The sequence below is a fragment of the Arachis ipaensis genome, chromosome B05 (genome assembly GCF_000816755.2).
Source record: "Arachis ipaensis cultivar K30076 chromosome B05, Araip1.1, whole genome shotgun sequence".
NCBI classification, from domain to species: Eukaryota; Viridiplantae; Streptophyta; class Magnoliopsida; order Fabales; family Fabaceae; genus Arachis; species Arachis ipaensis.
The window spans coordinates 89,105,780-89,124,303 of NC_029789.2; positions in this window are offsets into that span (position 1 = coordinate 89,105,780).

The window sequence follows — 18,524 nt, forward strand, 5'->3', positions numbered from 1 at the left end:
CTATACAAGGAAAAGATGAAGGCTGCACATGATCAGCACATCAAGAGGAAAGAGTTCCAACCTGAGGATTTAGTCCTCCTTTACAAATCTCGTCTGAGGCTCATGCCAGGCAAGTTGAGATCCAGATGGGAAGGTCCATACAGAGTAGAGAAGGCCGAACCGTACGGAGTTTATCACCTAAGTCATCCTTCAAGTTCTGAACTTATCAAAGTTAATGGACAACGCCTAAAGTTATACCATGGCGAGAAGATGCAGAAAAACAAGGAGCTTGAGATCTTCCTCTTGGAGGATCCCCACATAGCAGAAGATTGAGCTAGTGGAGCATCCAACTTACGGACGTTAAAGCAAAGTGCTAGGTGGGAGACAACCCACCATGATATGATCGTTCTTTTCTTTATTTTTAGTTTTTCATATTCAATAACTCTTCTCTTTATTAGTACTTTCATGCATCTGCATCTGCATATTTAAAAAAAAAAGGAAGGTGCCACGCGACGCGACCGCATCAGCGACGCGTCCGCGTGGCAAGGAGAAGAGAGAAAAATAAAAAACGAACAGAGAGTCATGTTGAAGCGTGGCTGGAGGCGTGCCAGTGGCACAAATCAACCCACGCAACCGCGTCGCTGACGCGTCCGCGTCGTATGGGCATAATGGCCTCCCACACGACCGCGTGCCCCACGCGGCCGCGTGCCCTGATTTTCGATGTAAAACGGGTGCACAGCTGAAAGTTGTGCTAGAGTGGTGCCGGACTGGCGCTGGACGTGCAATTCTCCTCACGCGACCGCGTACCCCACGCGGTCGCGTCGTACCCCATAAACTGCCCACTCACGCAATCGCATGCCCCACGCGATCGCGCCACCTAAAATTTGGCATTTAATAATTTTGAACAGAGAGTTGTGCGAGTGCGAGGCAACCCTCGCGCCACTGGCACAAACTGAGCCGACGCGACCGCGTCAATTACCTTAAGCGAAAGTCGCGCGACCGCGTGCCCCATGCGATCGCGTCGCTTGTGGCGCACAGTTTTCCTACTTTTTCCAAACATCATATCTTTCTCTTCTCCAAATCCTAATTTTTCTTTTCCCCCCTTATTTCTTCCTCCTCCCTTCTTCCTTCTATCTCACCTTTCACTCTCTATCTCTCTCACCTCCATTACCAATGTTTTATTTTCTTCTTCCCTCTTTCCTTTTCTCGCATTCTTCTTATTTTATATGTTATTTTCTTTTCTTTCCTTTTTCTTCTTTTCATTATTCATATTTCCTTTCTTCTTCTTTCCTTTTTACATGGTGTTAGAATTTTATTTGAGTCATTATTCTTCCTTATATGCTTGTGGATTATTGCAAACTGTATGGCAATTATATATTATTTTCTTTAAAGGGTTGCTTGCATGTTCACTTTACTACTTTCTATACTTTATTTACCTTGCATGCTATGTGTTTGTGAAAAATCCCATATGGCATTATGCACTTCTCTATGTTATTCTAATATTCAACGCTTGCTTTTCACAAATTTCCTTTACTATTGTATTAATTGAATTTAATTGTCAATACAAACATGATGGTTTGTTACAAAGTAATGCTTGGTCTATGCTACTCATGTCCTTTTTCGGCATGCCAATAAACACATTGCATTCACTTGTCACTATATGCACTAGCTATTTTTCTTTGATGACTTTTCACATGTACTCATGAGTGTGTGTTAATGTCAGTTACCTCCTAATGTGCATCCATCACCACCTTTTCCGTTCTCTTCATTGCTATATATCTCTTTGAATTCAATTTACTTTCTCTTCCCCTTTCAGGATGGCCACCAAGAAAGGAAAAGAGAAAGCTACTCCCAAACCCCCAGCAAGGAGAGGAACTAAAAGAGCACTAGTGGCAGAGCCTTCTTCAACTGCATTCAAGCCCTCAACAAAAAGAGTTAAGAGGATCATCAAGGTTGATGAAAAGGAGAAAGCCTTTCCAGCAAAGGACACTGCACGATTTCCAAATCGCTACTGTGAGCAGATGTTCCCTATTCTAGCTGAAAGGAGTTACAACAACGAACACCTTCTTATCCTCCCGTCCAATATTGCTACTTTTGTTGAGCCGCAAATTGAACGAAGACAATGGGGTTTCCTACAGAGACAACCAAGGCAGGCCAATCTTTCTTGGGTAGTCGAGTTCTACTCTAACTTCTACCTGCCTACCCTGTAGTCTGTCTTTGTTCGTCAGAAGCAAGTACCCATTACAGAAGAGGCCATTCAAAAAGCTTTAGGTCTTCCCCCTATTCCAGAAGGATTGGACGCCTTTCAAGAAGCCGCACTGAAGCGCCAGATGTACCAATTTGATTGGGAAGCTGTTCTCAGAGTTATCGCACTACCTGGCAGCCGTTGGATCTACGGATACCATCGTACCTACCCTAAGGGAATATCGGCTTCAGCACTTACCTTGGAGGCTTGCATATGGGCACAGATCCTGTCCCATTACGTCTTTCTGAGCACTCACGAGTCCTCCTTCACTGCAGACATGGCCGTTCTACTATGGTGCATCCTTACAGACCAGCCTCTGAATCTACCAAGACATATCCGGAATGCCATGGGACACGTACAAATTGCGGGTAACTTACCTTTTCCCGCCTTGGTCTCAGATCTTGTCTCAACAGTCGGAGTTTCCTACAGAGCTGATGCCAGGGCATTTTGGCCAGTTTCACTGACCTTTTCTTTACTGTTTTTAAGGTAGTTTCATGCATTTTCTTAGGAAATAAGCTAGTTTTGGGTAGATATTCACTTACATCTTGATTCAAGGATACATTGTGCACTTTACATGATTTCATGAGAATTTTGCATGAATTATATGATAAATTGGATGATGCATGATCCCATGATTAAGAGCAAGACTTTGATGCACTTTGTTTGATTAATTTCAGGCCAAAAGAAGAAGAGAAGAGCCACGTTAGTGGCTACGTTAGTTACACTAACGTGGGCACTAACGTGGAAGGAATGAAAGCCACAACGTTACTGAGAAAAGTTAGTGGCATTAACTTTGAAGAAGGAGAGCATGGAACGAAGAGCCACGTTAAGAGTCACATTAGCTACACTAACGTGAACTCTAACGAAGGGACAAAAGGCACCAAACAACGTTAATGGGGAAGGTGAGCCCCAATAACGCTTACGAAAGGGGTATATGCCAACGTTAGTGGAAAAAGTGAGTGCCACTAACGTTTTCGAAGCAAGAAGACCCACGTTAGCTTCCACGTTAACTACATTAACGTGGGAGCTAACGTGGAAGGAAAGGGAGATGCCAAAGTTAGTGGAAAAGGTGATCTCCACTAACGTTGGCGAAGCAAAAAGACCCACGTTAACTTCTACGTTAACTAGATTAATGTGGTAGTTAACGTGGGCAAAAGTCCCACCTGGCAGCCTGACCATGCCTTCTCCAAACAAGAATAACTTGAGCCACAAAACTCCAAATGAGGTGATTTCAGTGGCATTAGAAAGTAGGATTCCAGAGCTTTCCAAGCATATATGGCACTACATGGTGGACACTAAATTTAAGGGAGAAAACCTCCCCCGAAAGTGCAAAGATGAACATGGTATCAACCTGTAGTAAGGCCAGCTGACCTCTTCACCTTCCAAGAAGTGTAACTCGAGTTGTAGAGCTCCAAATGATGCGCTTCCAAATGCATTGGAAAGTAGACATCCAGGGCTTTCCAACATTATATAATAGTATGGGGTGAACACTAAGTTTGAGCTTCAGAAACTGGCAATAATGAAGCCCTGATCGCTAGCGTTAGTGGCACTCAAGTTTTCCAGTAACGCTAGCGACTATGCCAGCGACCATGTCCACTTCAAAGGAGCATAACTTGAGCTACAGAGGTCCAATTGAGGTGATTCTAGTTGCATTAGAAAGCTGACATTCAGAGCTTTCCAACGATATATAATACTCTATAGTGGACATGAAATTGGAGCACAAACAAGAGGCATTTTTTAAGCCCCAAAAACACCAACTGGGCAGCAAGTGCAACGTTAGCCACAATAACTTTAGCACTAACGCCACACTTGTAGCATTAGTATGGCTAACTTTAGCACTAACTTTAGCACCTGGACCTCAACTTGACTCACTTCTCTCTCAAGTCCACTTCAAAGCTCAAGCAAGCGAGCCCACAATTGTCAACCAATCAAGACCACAAGAAGCATCTAGAATAGGAATTTTCATTTAATTGTAATTTGCTTTTAATTTCATTTTGTAATTTAGTAGAGCCTATATAAAGGCCTTAGTCTTTACATTGAAAATATCCTGGAAATTGAAGGAGTCTGGAAATTCTGAAATAGGGGATTGAAGAGGGGTTTTCGGACTCCCTCCCCTCACACACTTTTCCTTCTTTTTCTTTTAGTTGTAATTTTCATTCATAAATGTTGAATTTTCAATTTCAGTTTGAATCTTCATCTTTACTTTTCTGTACTTTCTTTCTTTTCTATTTTTGTAGAGCAATGATCAACTAACTCTTTACATTGGGTTAGAGAGCTCTATTGTGATTCAATGGATTAAGGTAGTTCTTATTCTTCTTCTTCTTTCTTTCCTCTTGATTTTACTAGAGGGCTTTCGATCTTCATCCAATTGGGTAGTTATCTTGGAAAAAAAACTATTCATACTTGGATCTCTTCTGAACCTTGAAAGAGGAATGAAGAGATCATGCTAGAAATGCTTTCTCATGCTGGACCAAATTGGGTGTGGATGGATATGTGACTATAATCCTTCCAACACTTGATTTGGGAAATGCATGTGGTATAATCAGTGACCATACTTCATCTCTTCTCATGAGCAATTAACCAAGGAATTGGCTATTGATCAAGATTTGAGAGATTGAATTACAAGGAATTGTAATTCGATCACTTAAGATTGCCAAGGAGACCAATGAATGCATTGATTGAGGAAGAGATGAGAATGAACTTGATCCGGAGGATTGCAATATCTCTTGATCCCAATGTTCATTTTATTTTTAGTTCTTACATTTACTTTTCTTGCCATTTTACTTTTCTGCACTTTATTACTTTCTTTACTTTTCTGTCAATTTACGATTCCTTTTTACTCATCATCCAAATCTAATTCGTCTAACTAGGATAGTCAATTAACCATTGATTGCTTAATCCGTTAATCTCTGTGGGATTCGACCTCACTCTATTGTGAGTTTTATTTGACGACAAATTCGGTACACTTGCCGAAGGGAAATTTGTTGAGAGACAAGTTTTCCGCGCATCAAGTTTATGGCACCGTTGCCAGGGATTAATTGTGATTAACAAACTACCGGTTTATTGATTTACTAGATTAGACACTTTTCTTTTGTCTTTATTTTCTTTTGCTACTTTATTTTCTTTTGCTAACTAACTGTTTGTGATATTGCCTCACTGGGAATTTCCTCATCTGTGACAATGGAGATTCCAATTTCTTTTGGTGATTATTGTTTGAGACAGAGCTTTCTGTAGGAAAGAAAGGAGCATCCATCATATTTTAGTCAATCAAATTTCATGGGAAACTCTCCACCACCACAGAATGATTCACTTTACTATGCTCATGGTGGGTGGGAGTATCAAGAACATGAAATGGGGTACTTTCCAGAGCCACAAAATGGTCCATATTTTGGTGAAATTGATCACTACTCAAGTTGTGGCTGGGAAGATCATAATATTGAAGAACTCAGAAGAAGTAGAGTAGAGGAGAGACTCACTAGGATAGAACTCCTCCTTGAAGAAATAATAAAAACAATCGAAGAGGAGAAAATAGCAAAAAGGGACCATGAAGAAAAATTGAGGGAGAATGCACAACTCTATTCTGAAGAACAATTCATTGAAGAGCTGAGATCACAAAGAGAGACCACTTCACTCTCTCCAGAAACAGAGGAGTTCATTCAAAGGTCAAGAATAAGGGAGGAAGTCAATCAAGGGAGCTCACACTCCAATGAAATAGAGAGTTGCATAGAGGGTGAGTTCATTGAACCACCAATTCAAGAAGTTCTTGATGAAGAGGATGCTCCACCCATCATACAATACCCAAATCCTGAAATCAAGGTGGTAAAGGCAATCAACATGAACACTAACAAAAGGATGGTGACCAAGCAAGTTTACTCAAGCTAACAACAGAAGAAGGCTTGCTGGGGAGAGGCACTCAAAACAAGGGGCATTAACTGGCTCCTCTTTCCTCTTGAGGTCATTCCTCTTAACAAACTAGAAGAAGAGGAAAAAAGTCGTGAACAACATGTCAAGCTAATGACATTAAAAGAGTGCTTGTTGGGTGGCAACCCAACCGTAGGTAACATTTCCTTGCTTTGCTTAGTTTACTTTCAATAATTTGGCATATGATTGCACTCTAAGTTTGGTGGTGCCATGCAACAATTTGAATTTCAATCTTTACTGGGTACTTGCAACATTCTAGATTGACAGTGGCACACTATGTTTGGTGTTGCCACTTAACTTTCATGCAAAGTACCATGCCAACACCACTTATTAATGCAATCAAAATTGTCTCTGTTTTACTTCTTGTGCTTTTGTTGTGATCCATAATCTTGCTTGCTGAAACACATGCATACTCACACTTTATTTTAAGACATTCATGATCCATCATAAACCCCGTCACACTGTTTTAATTGTTGCTTGAGTATAAGCAATCATTCTATGTCTGGTGTGGAAAGGGGAAGAATAGGAGGAAAAGGGCAACAACAATAAAGATAAAATACAAGGTGGTAAAGTTCCTTTCTCCTCTTACTTATTTCCAGCACTTTAATTTGCATGATTGTCTTCTATGTTCTTTGTATGTATGTGTGCTTTCTCCTTGTGAATAAGCATGTCAATTCTATCTTTTAAACTTTTTATTAATTAAGGCTGTGTTTTCTAGTTTGAATGTCATTACTGCATCCTTACTTTGCTTACTAGTATGCTTGTCCCTTTTGAATCAAATGAAAAGAGAATGAGTGTTTTATAAAAGACCATAATAGAGTTCATACTATGGAGTAAGTTCCTGAGTTTGTGGTGTGGTCATAAGTTAGCTAAGTTGGTTCAACCACAAGGTGGGAAGACAACTATCTGTCCTGAATCATATGCTTTGAACACACCTCATGAGACTAGCTAAATAAGAAGATCCTAATAAGAAAAATGGAAATAACAATAAAGGTTAAAAAATAAAAGAAAAAAAAAAGAGTAAGCAATAAGGCTAGGCACCAATGGTTTTAATCTTGAGGCATGTGTCTGTGGTGCTCCTGTGTGAGGGATCTACTTGGATGAATAAGCTCTTAGGGGTGCCTTATCACTTGGTAACTTGGGTTAACTAACTCGGGATTATCAGCTGAAAGTCCACTATCAAGAGTAACCCTCACTAAGGAATGAACCTAAGTTGCTATGCATGAAACCACCATAAAACCAGTGACATGACTTCCACAAGAATGACTCATTTCTCTTGGCATTCCATTCATCATTCTCTTGTTCCAGTACTTGTTTAGGGACAAGCAAGCTCTAAGTTTGGTGTTATGATGCCAGGGCATTTTGGCCAGTTTCACTGACCTTTTCTTTACTATTTTTAAGGTAGTTTCATGCATTTTCTTAGGAAATAAGCTAGTTTTGGGTAGATATTCACTTACATCTTGATTCAAGTATACATTATGCACTTTACATGATTTCATGAGAATTTTGCATGAATTATATGATAAATTGGATGATGCATGATCCCATAATTAAGAGCAAGACTTTGATGCACTTTGTTTGATTGATTTCAGGCCAAAAGAAGAAGAGAAGAGCCATGTTAGTGGTACGTTAGTTACACTAACATGGGCACTAACGTGGAAGGAAGGAAAGCCACAACGTTAGTGGGAAAAGTTAGTGGCATTAACTTTGAAGAAGGAGAGCATGGAACGAAGACCCACGTTAAGAGTCACGTTAGCTACACTAACGTGAACTCTAACGAAGGGACAAAAGGCACCAAGCAACGTTAATGGGGAAGGTGAGCCCCAATAACGCTTGCGAAAGGGGTATATGCTAACGTTAGTGGAAAAAGTGAGTGCCACTAACGTTTTCGAAGCAAGAAAACCCACGTTAGCTTCCACGTTAACTACATTAACGTGGGAACTAACGTGGAAGGAAAGGGAGATGCCAAAGTTAGTGGAAAAAGTGATCTCCACTAACGTTGGCGAAGCAAAAAGACCCACGTTAACTAGATTAACGTGGTAGTTAACGTGGGCAAAAGTCCCACCTGGCAGCCTGACCATGCCTTCTTCAAACAAGAATAACTTGAGCCACAAAACTCCAAATGAGGTGATTCCAGTGGCATTGGAAAGTAGGATTCCAGATCTTTCCAAGCATATATGGCACTACATGGTGGACTGATGAGTGGATAATTTATATGCTTTTTGGCATTGTTTTTAGTATATTTTTAGTAGAATCTAGTTACTTTTAGGGATGTTTTTAATAGATTTTATGTTAAATTCACATTTCTTGACTTTACTATGAGTTTGTGTGTTTTTCTGTGATTTCAGGTATTTTCTGGCTGAAATTGAGGGACTTGAGCAAAAATCAGATTCAGAGGTTGAAGAAGGACTGCTGATGCTGTTGGATTCTGACCTCCCTGCACTCAAAGTGAATTTTCTGGAGCTACAGAACTCGAAATGGAGCGCTTTCAATTGCGTTGGAAAGTAGACATCCAGGGCTTTCCAGAAATATATAATAGTCCATACTTTGGCCAAGAATAGACGACGCAAACTGGCGTTCAACGCCAGCTCTCTGCCCAATTCTGGAGTTCAGCGCCAGAAATGGATCAAAAACCAGAGTTGAACGCCAGAAATGGATCCAAACCTGGCGTTCAACTCCACAAATGGCCTCTGCACGTAGAAAGATAAAGCTCAGCCCAAGTACACACCAAGTGGGCCCCGGAAGTGGATTTATGCATCAATTACTTATTTCTGTAAACCCTAGTGACTAGTTTATTATAAATAGGACCTTTTACTATTGTATTAGACGATGAATTTTACATAATTAAAGTGTAATCACAATTTCTGCGCACCAAGTTTTTGGCGCCGTTGCCGGGGATTGTTTGAGTTTGGACAACTAACGGTTCATCTTATTGCTCAGATTAGGTAATTTTCTTTTTGTTTTCTTTCCAAAAAAGAAATTTTCAAAAATCTTTCAAAATTTTCTCCTTTGTTTTCGAAAAAAAAAATTTTAAAATAAAAAAAATGTTTTCAAAAAATATATTTTTCTTCAGAATTTTTAAGAATGAATTCTAGTGTTTCATGAAGTGTGTGAAGCCTGGCTGGCTGTAAAGCCATGTCTAAATTCATTTAGACTGAGGCTTCCAATTTGTTATCAAGAGCAAGCTAGTGGTGCTAATCCACCTGCTGCTGATTCATGATCTACCTGCTACATGCTAAAGCTTGGCTGGCTATTAAGCCATGCCTGACCCTTTGATTGGAGCTTTAGACTAAAGAGCATAAGATTCCTGGAATTCATATTGAAAATTTTGAAATCCTTATTTTTGTTTTTCAAATAATTTTCGAAAAAAAAATATATAAAAAATTTAGAAAATCATAAAAATCAAAAATATTTTTTGTGTTCTTGTTTGAGTCTTGAGTCATGTTATAAGTTTGGTGTAAATTGCATACTCATCTTGCATTTTTCGAAAATTTTCATGCATTCATAGTGTTCTTCATGATCTTAATGGACAGAGAATCAAGCACTATCTTGAAGGCAATGTTGAGCAAGAGTGCTCAAGGTTGAAGCTAGATTAAAAGCTCAGCAAGGTCCAGCTAAGGACATTAAAGAAGCGCTTGTTGGGAGGCAACCCAATTTTTATCTAACTATATTTTTCTTAGTTATATGTCTTTATAAGTTCATGATCATGTGGAGTCACAAAATAAATATAAAAATTGAAAACAGAATCAAAAACAGCAGAAGAAAAATCACACCGTGGAGGAAGCATCTGCCTGGCATTCAACGCCAGAACAGAGCATGGTTCTGGCGCTGAACGCCTAAAATGGGCAACATACTGGCGCTGAACGCCCAGAACAAGCATGGTTCTGGCGTTCAACGCCAGAAATGGCAACAAATGGGCGTTGAACACCCAAAATGGGCACCAACCTGGCGCTGAACACCCAGAGTTGTGTGCAAGGGCATTTTGCATGCCTAAATTGGTGCAGGGATATAAATGCCTTGACACCTCAAGATCTATGGACCCCACAGGATCATCTCAGGATCTGTGGACCCACAGGATCACCTCAGGATCTGTGAATCTCACAGGATTCCCACCCACCTCACCCTCTATCTCTCCATTCATGACCATCCCTTCTGTTTTCCATCCACCACTCACATCCATACACACATCCCTCCATCTCCTCCATATCTTCCATTTATAGTATAGTCTATTCTTTTTATCCTATTTTGATTTTCAGTTGCTTGGGGACAAGCAACAATTTAAGTTTGGTGTTGTGATGAGCGGATAATTTATACGCTTTTTGGCATTGTTTTTAGTATATTTTTAGTAGAATCTAGTTACTTTTAGGGATGTTTTTAATAGATTTTATGTTAAATTCACATTTCTGTACTTTAATATGAGTTTGTGTGTTTTTCTGTGATTTCAGGTATTTTCTGGCTGAAATTGAGGGACTTGAGCAAAAATCAGATTCAGAGGTTGAAGAAGGACTGCTGATGCTGTTGGATTCTGACCTCCCTGCACTCAAAGTGGATTTTCTGAGGCTACAGAACTCGAAATGGCGCGCTTCCAATTGTGTTGGAAAGTAGACATCCAGGGCTTTCCAGAAATATATAATATTCCATACTTTGGCCAAGAATAGACGACACAAACTGGCATTCAACGCCAGCTCTCTGCCCAATTCTGGAGTTCAGCGCCAAAAATGGATCAAAAACCAGAGTTGAATGCCAGAAATGGATCCAAACCTGGCGTTCAACTCCACAAATGGCCTCTTCACGTGGAAAGATAAAGCTCAGCCCAAGTACACACCAAGTGGGCCCCGGAAGTGGATTTATGCATCAATTACTTATTTCTGTAAACCAATCTCCGTGGGATTCGACTCTTACTCACGTAAGGTATTACTTGGACGACCCAGTGCACTTGCTGGTTAGTTGTGCGAAGTTGTGAACCATGGTATTGGCATCATGTTTTTGGCGCCATTACCAGGGAAAGAAAGAGCGATGAATTTTACATAATTAAAGTGTAATCACAATTTCTGCGTACCATGGACACTAAATTTGAGGGAGAAAACCTGCCCCGAAAGTGCAAAGATGAACATGGTATCAACCTGTAGTAAGGCCAGCTGACCTCTTCACCTTCCAAGAAGTGTTACTCGAGTTGTAGAGCTCCAAATGATGGTCTTCCAACAGCATTGTAAAGTAGACATCCAGGGCTTTCCAACAATATATAATAGTATGGGGTGGATACTAAGTTTGAGCTTCAGAAACCGGCAATAATGAAGCCCTGATCGCTAGCGTTAGTGGCACTCAATTTTTCCAGTAACGCTAGCAACTATGCCAGCGACCATGTCCACTTCAAAGGAGCATAACTTGAGCTACAGAAGTCCAATTGAGGTGATTCTAGTTGCGTTAGAAAGCTGACATTCAGACCTTTCCAACAATATATAATACTTTATAGTGGGCATGAAATTGGAGCACAAAAGAGGCATTTTTTAAGCCCCAAAAATACCAACTAGGCAGCAAGTGCAACGTTAGCCACAATAACTTTAGCACTAACGCCACACTTGTAGCGTTATTGTGGCTAACTTTAGCACTAACTTTAGCACCTGGACCTCAACTTGACTCACTTCTCTCTCAAGTCCACTTCAAAGCTCAAGCAAGCAAGCCCACAATTGTCAACCAATCAAGACCACAAGAAGCATCTAGAATAGGAATTTTTATTTAATTGTAATTTGCTTTTAATTTCATTTTGTAATTTAGGAGAGCCTATATAAAGGCCTTAGTCTTTACATTGAAAATATCCTGGAAATTGAAGGAGTCTGGAAATTCTGAAATAGGGGATTGAAGAGGGGTCTTCGGACTCCCTCCCCTCACACACTTTTCCTTCTCTTTCTTTTAGTTGTAATTTTTATTCATGAATGTTGAATTTTCAATTTCAGTTTGAATCTTCATCTTTACTTTTCTGCACTTTCTTTCTTTTCTATTTTTGTAGAGCAATGATCAACTAACTCTTTACATTGGGTTAGAGAGCTCTATTGTGATTCAATGGATTAAGTGTAGTTCTTATTCTTCTTCTTCTTTCTTTACTCTTGATTTTACTAGAGGGCTTTCGATCTTCATCCAATTGGGTAGTTATCTTAGAAAAGAAACTATTCATACTTGGATCTCTTATGAACCTTGAAAGAGGAATGAAGAGATCATGCTAGAAATGCTTTCTCATGCTGGACCAAATTGGGTGTGGATGGATATGTGACTATAATCCTTCCAACACTTGATTTGGGAAATGCATGTGGTATAATCAGTGACCATACTTCATCTCTTCTCATGAGCAATTGACCAAGGAATTGGCTATTGATCAAGATTTGAGAGATCGAATTACAAGGAATTGTAATTTGATCACTTAAGATTACCAAGGAGACCAATGAATGCATTGATTGAGGAAGAGATGAGAATGAACTTGATCCGGAGGATTGCAATATCTCTTGATCCCAATGTTCATTTTATTTTTAGTTCTTACATTTACTTTTCTTGCCATTTTACTTTTCTACACTTTATTGCTTTCTTTACTTTTCTGTCAATTTACAATTCCTTTTTACTCATCATCCAAATATGATTCGTCTAACTAGGATAGTCAATTAACCATTGATTGCTTAATCCGTTAATCTCTGTGGGATTCGACCTCACTCTATTGTGAGTTTTACTTGACGACAAATTCGGTACACTTGCCGAAGGGAAATTTGTTGAGAGACAAGTTTTTCGCGCATCAAGAGCTGGAGACACCAAAGCCATGCTTCCATGGGATGATCAGTATGTCCCCAATGGGAAGTACCTCAGACTTCCAGCAGCCACTACAAGCCTTCCTACTGCACCGGTTGCCGATATCCCTTCTTCAACACCACAAGCACCTACAACAGATGAACTGCTCCAGCAGATAATCAAAAGATTGGATCAGCAAGAACAGAAATTGAAGTTAAGAGAGCGCGGTAACGAGCGCCGATTCAAACACCTCAAGGAACTACTCAAGGGACACTTCAAGGACTCAGACACCCCGAACTCCACTTATTTTACCAGCACAGGGAGCCATGATGGTCCCAATTGTGGAGATACTGCAACCAGCCCACCCCTGTTCCCGACAGATGGCACCGAGGACGATGCAAAGCCTTAAGTGTGGGGAGGTCGGTCAGTACCTAACTTCCGGAGGTAATTTCTCTTTCCTAGCACAAATAAATTAGGATATTTTAGTTAGATTTTCTTTCTTTTGTAGAATAGGATAAATTGCATAGTAATAGGTTAGTTGCATGCATGCTCTACTTGATTGAAAAGACAATAAGTTTCTTCTAAGACTCTATCTTTGGAACAAAATTTCACTAATTTTTAAAAATTTTTTTTATGATAAATCTGCTTGAAGTTGTATTTGGAACATGATTTTTGAGCTAAAGAACACACAACCTGTGAAGATTTGAGCCTTTATGTATGGTTACATTATTTAACCATAAACATTTTATTCTTGTGTGTTTACTTCTCTATGATTGTAATCTATATTTTGTTTCATCCTATATGTCCAATATTTATTATATTCGTATGCTTGCATATGATTGAGGCCATCTTTTGTTTAAACTCACTTATCCAAATTAAGCCTACCCTTTTCAATTACCTTTGTTAACCACTTTGAGCCTTTAAATCCTGTTTGTTCTATATTTCACCACGTTACTAGCCTTAAGCGGAAAAATATAGGTTCATGATCATGTGGAGTCACAAAATAAATATAAAAATTGAAAACGGAATCAAAAACAGCAGAAGAAAAATCACACCGTGGAGGAAGCATCTGCCTGGCGTTCAACGCCAGAACAGAGCATGGTTCTGGTGCTGAACGCCTAAAATGGGCAACATCCTGGCGCTGAACGCCCAGAACAAGCATGGTTCTGGCGTTCAACGCCAGAAATGGCAACAAATGGGCGTTGAACGCCCAAAATGGGCACCAACCTGGCGCTGAACACCCAGAGTTGTGTGCAAGGGCATTTTGCATGCCTAAATTAGTGCAGGGATGTAAATGCCTTGACACCTCAAGATCTATGGACCCCACAGGATCATCTCAGGATCTGTGAACCCACAGGATCACCTCAGGATCTGTGAATCTCACAGGATTCCCACCCACCTCACCCTCTATCTCTCCATTCATGACCATCCCTTCTGTTTTCCATCCACCACTCACATCCATACACACATCCCTCCATCTCCTCCATATCTTCCTCTTCTTATATTCCTTCTTCTTTTGCTCGAGGGCGAGCAACATTCTAAGTTTGGTGTGGTAAAAGCATAAGCTTTTTTGTTTTTCCATTACCATTGATGGCACCTAAACCTCTAAAAGAGGGGAAGGGAAGACAAAGGCTTCCACCTCCGAGTCATGGGAGATGGAAAGATTCATCTCAAGGGTCTATAGCTCAGTGGTAGAACATGTGGCTGTAAATCAAGAAATCCCTGATTCAGAGGTTGAAGAAGGACTGCTGATGCTGTTGGATTCTGACCTCCCTGCACTCAAAGTGGATTTTCTGGGGCTACAGAACTCGAAATGGCACGCTTCCAATTGCGTTGGAAAGTAGACATCCAGGGCTTTCCAGCAATATATAATATTCCATACTTTGGCCAAGAATAGAGGACGCAAACTGGCGTTCAACGCCAGCTCTCTGCCCAATTCTAGAGTTCAGCGCCAGAAATGGATCAAAAACCAGAGTTGAACGCCAGAAATGGATCCAAACCTGGCGTTCAACTCCACAAATGGCCTCTGCACGTGGAAAGATAAAGCTCAGCCCAAGTACACACCAAGTGGGCCCCGAAAGTGGATTTATGCATCAATTACTTATTTCTGTAAACCCTAGTGACTAGTTTATTATAAATAGGACCTTTTACTATTGTATTAGACATCTTTGGATGCCTGGTTCTTAGATTAGAGGGGCTGGCCATTCGGCCATGCCTGGACCTTTCACTTATGTAATTTTAACGGTAGAGTTTTTACACTCCATAGATTAAGGTGTGGAGCTCTGCTGTTCCTCAAAGATTAATGCAAAGTACTACTGTTTTCTATTCAATTCATCTTACCTACTCATGTGAAACTATAAGAATTAAAAATCTATGTGCATTGATAAGCTATGTTTATTTTTATGTCTAAAAAAAATTAATAAATAAATAAGGGGATAAAATTACCCCAATGCTGAATTGAGAATTCAAAGATCAATGCACATATGATAAAAATTAAAATAAAAAGTTGATACATGAGTATGGAATGTAAAAGGGGAATTCTGGGTAGCTAGGTATGAATTCTAAGGTTATGCAAGTTATATAGGTTAGGTTGAAGTTTGGGTTAATTAAAGATTCAATTTATAAGCTCACTTGACCATACATGTACCCCTACCTCTACCTTGGCCCCATTACAACCCTGGAAAGACCTCATGATATTTGCATTGGTATGTTAACTGTTGTTGATTGGTTAGGAGAAGAACAAAAGTTAGAGAACATGATTAGAGAAGAAAAGAGTGATTACCCTATACACTAGAGAGATTAGAGTGTACATACATCATCAGTGAGGTTCGATGCTTGAATTTCCATGTAAAAAATAAAACATACTAAAAACTATATGAAAATGATGCCAAAAAGCGTATAAAATATTCGCTCATCAGATACCTTCCTCGACCGTTACCCCTTCTAGTTACTTATCGTCTAGAGCCTCCTCTTTTTTGGGCTCTAGCCTAATTTCCAAAACCACCTCTAGGAATGCTAAAATCGTAATTCCTGGAGTAGTTTGGAGCATTGTTCTGTATCCACTTATTGTTCGATACATTGGATGGAGGAACCCTAGTTCGACTCGACACCCCCTGAGGTTTCTAGTCGACTGTTACCACCATGAACATGTGCTGTTTGACAGGAGCAACCACAATCTTTCGACCTTTGGTCCCCTATTTCATTTGAGTTTGTCTTAATTCTTCTTGATGAACATGCTCTCTACTCTTTTTATATGAATCGAAAGCTTTTACAGCTGAAGTGTCGAACAAAGCACTACAACGAGGATATATAGCTATATTTCCTTCCCCCTCCCTTTGTCTTAACAAAAAATATAGCAGATCATCTCCTGCCTATGGATAAGTAGACCTTCTTGTTTCAAACATATCCAGTTCGAATTGTTCATCTTTCTTTACCGGTTCGACAAAAGCCTTGTTTACTGTGAATGCCACTTCTTCTGTCTTAGCAAAATTTGATGTGACTTAGAAGGGATCAGAATTCACCTTCATTCAGGCTTATCAACAAACTTAAGTCGACCTTCATTAATAGCCTTTTCTATCAAGTCCTTGAAATGAACACAATTGTTAGTATAATGTCCAGAAGCTTGATAAAATTTGCAAAACTTTTTTTCTTATTTCCGAAATTGACGGCATTCTCTTCCCTTTAGGAAGAACAAGTTGTTTATCTTTTAGCAACATGTCGAAGATCTGTTCAGCTTTTGTTAGGTTGAAAGAATAATTCTCCCCCCTCCCTCGACAAAGGAGTTTTATCTTTTGCTGGATTAAGAGATCGACATACATAAGGATGTCCATCTTTTAATTCTGCAGCAAAAGCAAATTCACTGTTCGACTCTTTATCAGTCATGCAGTCAACATAATTAAACTTTTTATTAAAAAAGGGCTTTCTTTTATTTGACTCTTGTTTTTCTTTTTCTTTATTTAATTTTTCAATTTGCTACACTTTATCAACCAATTGGGCTAAGTCGAGAAATTGTTGATTCACCAATTTCTTTTGAATGTTAAACCCAAGCCCATTGATAGCCATCTTGACTATCTCAGGTTTAAGAATAGGTGTAAAATATTTATTTCTAATATTTTTTAACTGAATAAGACAGTCATCAATTGACTTGGCTTTTTTTTCTCTTTATTGTGAATAAGTTCGACAATGTTACTTTCATTTCTCCTCTAAAGAATTGATCATGAAAGCTTCTTTCTAATTGGACCCAACTGAGGATCGAATTAAGTTGCAAGTTTGAAAATCAAGTAAAAACATTCTTTGTTAGTGAAGAAGAAAAATATATCATTTTCAAACATTCATTATTGGCTAACTCTCCTATTTCAATTGAATAGCGAGCAATATGCTCTATAGTTGATTCTCCACTTTTCTCTGCAAACTTTGTGAGGGATTTAAGGGTTTTGACTCCTCTTGGGAGTTTAGGTTGCAAGAATAATATGGAAAAGGGAATATAAAATAAGGCTGATTTATGATCCCAATATTCAATCCTGCTTTATTTAGGATTTGCTCGACCGCTTGAGATATATTTTGACCATAAGCTTGAGCAGCATTATTTGCTCTAGCTTTGTTCAATACCCTATTTGGATCATCTCATCTGTTCAAAATGATAGGAGGATTATTAACATGAACTCCCCCAAAAGGTTGGGCTAGTGGTAGATTAATTGCTCCCATAATATCATCGACTCGTCGAGCAACTTACTCTATTCCATCATTATTATTTTCTAACATTGGATTTAATATTGTAGTCATCTACTGTGTTAGGATATTTATTAAATCATGATGGCTATCCTTAATTTGTTTCCAAAATATAGCCAAAGATTTGACTGTATTAGGTGAAGATGTCTCCACATGAATCTGTTTCGGCATCTCGAAGAATATTGAAGTCCGGGTCCTTCCTATTGACACCCTAGGGGCTCCAATATCCTGTGTAAAAATGACATTCGATACTATAGGACTTGATTATGGGATGGCCACAAACCCAGGATATGGAGGGTTATTTATTAAGGGTTGATAGCCATTATAATTTGCCATGTAAGAGTAGTATTAATTGTGTGTACTCATTGGAGGATAACCCGAAGGAGGTATTGGATTATACAAAAGATTATTTCTTATAGTGTTTATCATAGTTCTGAAAACTGAACTGGACCGGCCGGTTCAACCAAGTTAACCAAAAACCGGTCACCAGGTCGGCTCAGTTAGTCTTCTAAATGATTTGGCAAAAAACCGGTCAAAAAATTGGTTGAACCGGCGGTTAACCGGTGAACCACCAGAACCGGTCGGTTTTTTACAAGGTTTCCGGTTCAGGAGCCCTCCCTCAAAGTTCAAACGGCGCCGTTTTAAATTCTAAAAAAAATTCATACAAAGAAACCCTGATCCCCAATGCACCCAATCCCATTCCTCTCTTTTCTTCACCTCTCTGAAACTAAACTGCATATTTTAAATTGAAAGCACAAAGAACCCTAGCCCTCTAGACACTGCGCCCCGCAGCCCCCAGAGCCCCGCAACCACGCTTCATTGTCATCGACGAACTCGTCTCCGCTGGGTAGAGGCGTCGCATTTGGAAGCTCTGTTGCCG